This window comes from Danio rerio, chromosome 5, assembly GCF_052040795.2.
Source record: "Danio rerio strain M-AB ecotype USA chromosome 5, GRCz13ab, whole genome shotgun sequence".
Classification (NCBI taxonomy): Eukaryota; Metazoa; Chordata; class Actinopteri; order Cypriniformes; family Danionidae; genus Danio; species Danio rerio.
Genome location: NC_141025.1, coordinates 7,072,501 through 7,072,930, shown reverse-complemented (window position 1 = coordinate 7,072,930; position 430 = coordinate 7,072,501). Strand labels below are relative to the sequence as shown.

The following is a 430-nucleotide window of genomic DNA, read 5'->3' as shown; positions in this document are numbered from 1 at the left end:
ACATGAAGTCATGATGTTACAGTTATGAACACAACCACAAAAACTAGTTTTGATATATTAACAATAGGACATTTACAACAGATCTTCATGAAACTTGATCTTTTCTGATGTTTTTGCATCGAATTATTATTTTTTTGCACATATACCATGTAAATTTGGCTTTTTTTTTTTTTTCAAAAAGACAAAGCCAGTTTTATGTTAAACTGGTCTTGTGGTCACATTTATTTAATTAATTACTGAAAACATCTATGAGCCACCGAGCGCCCCCTGGAGGAATGAACGGTTATTACGTCAATGGCTTAGCAGTGATGACAAGCAGCCGCACAAACACACCCACAGCAGTGCAGTGAACACACACAAACATAAGACTGATAAACACGGACAAAGAGAGACGAAAGAATCCGAAATAAGTGCATCTCCTCCTGAACTC

The 430-nt window shown here is 36.3% G+C and overlaps 1 protein-coding gene across 3 annotated transcripts in view; it reads left to right on the top strand.

Moving 5' to 3' along the window:
* Positions 1-285: 285 nt before the first annotated feature.
* The window catches only part of zgc:73226, a 31,008-nt gene continuing 30,863 nt past the window's right edge, over positions 286-430 (top strand). For 2 of the 3 annotated variants that reach the window (XR_015490014.1, XR_015490015.1), the window contains exon 1: positions 286-430. This exon is cut by the window's right edge and continues 55 nt beyond it. The gene's annotated coding sequence lies outside the window, so the exon portion shown is untranslated. 3 annotated transcript variants of the gene reach the window in all.